We start from the raw sequence: 1,323 nt of genomic DNA, 5'->3' as shown, positions 1-1,323 counted from the left end.
TCAACCTAAAGTAATCAAAAAAGTTAAGGAAAGATACTTCATATTAAAAGAAAAATCTGGCAAGATGAACTCTCACTTCTGAACATATATGCTCCAAATACACGGTCACCCACATTTATTAAAAAATCTATACTAAAGTTCAAAGCACACATTTCTCCCCTCTTCAAGTACCTTTGAGAGACCATTTTCATAGTTTGAGGGTTCTCATAAGCTCACACATCAGCAGACCTTCTCACCTGACTCCATACAGAGGGTAATTTGTACTGAGCTCACCCTTACTCGGGTCCTGCTGATACATACTATAATATTCTTTGATTTTCTAGCCTCTGGCTTACTTCCCACACTGGGAGCCTGTCCAGACCTGTGCAGTACCAGACACCTGTGGTCTCAGGCAGATTCCTGTCTAGGGCCACATGGCACCTAACTGGTGGTCCTCTTAGATTCCTTCCTTCCTTCCTTCCTTCCTTCCTTCCTTCCTTCCTTCCTTCCTTCCTTCCCTCCCTCCCTCCCTCCCTCCCTTCTTCCTTCCTTCCTTCCTTCCTTCCTTCCTTTCTTTCCTTCTTTCCTTCCTTCCTTCCTTCCTTCCTTCCTTCCTTCCTTCCTTCCTTCCTTCCTTCCTTCCTTCCTTTCTTTCTTTCCTTCCTTCCTTCCTTCTTCTTTCTTTCTTTCCTTCTTTCTTCCTTCCTTTCTTTCTTTCATATTTTTAGGGAGTGTAAGGTTACTAACAATTCGGATGTGCACAGGTGAAAACACTAAATGGAATCTTAGACTCTCACCTCTGTGTCAGTTGCTGCCAAACATGTGACACAGTAGCCACACATACAATGCCTCCAGGGGGGTTATATAACATTTTAACATGACAATTATAACAAAATTAAATGTTTATGTTATGTTATGCTTTAAGTTCTTGCCTTGATTTCCCCAAATAAGGGATAATAGCCTGGAATTATAAGCCAAATACTCTTTTTTTTGGGGGGGGTTTCTTTTTTTTAATTGAATATAATCTTCATTAACATTTCAAATGCTAAAACCTTTCCCCCAAAAAATCCCCAACCCCTCCTCCCACCCCTGCCTCCAAGTATAAATCCCTCCACCTGACCCACTCCCACCCCCCTCAATTTCCCTTTGTTGGGGCACCTAGTGAGCCTTCACCAGACACTGCTCCCACTGATGCCAGTTCCAGCCACTCTTTTGGCTGGAACCATATGAACCCCTTGGTTGATGGTTTAGTCCCTGGGAGTCATGGGGCTTCGGGGAGCCAAATACTCTTATTTCAAAAGTATTCATTACAGTAAAAGAAATGAAACTAGGACAAGAATTTTC

At 42.6% G+C, this 1,323-nt stretch overlaps 1 non-coding gene across 1 annotated transcript; it reads right to left on the bottom strand.

Moving 5' to 3' along the window:
- Window positions 1–709: 709 nt before the first annotated feature.
- Window positions 710–837, bottom strand: LOC127697970 (small nucleolar RNA SNORA17). The gene has a single exon (XR_007980630.1). It is a non-coding gene; the product is annotated as a small nucleolar RNA SNORA17 (small nucleolar RNA).
- Between the last annotated feature and the right edge of the window lie 486 nt (window positions 838–1,323).

Source organism: Apodemus sylvaticus, chromosome 12 (assembly GCF_947179515.1).
Source record: "Apodemus sylvaticus chromosome 12, mApoSyl1.1, whole genome shotgun sequence".
NCBI classification, from domain to species: Eukaryota; Metazoa; Chordata; class Mammalia; order Rodentia; family Muridae; genus Apodemus; species Apodemus sylvaticus.
This window is presented reverse-complemented; position numbering and strand designations above follow the sequence as displayed.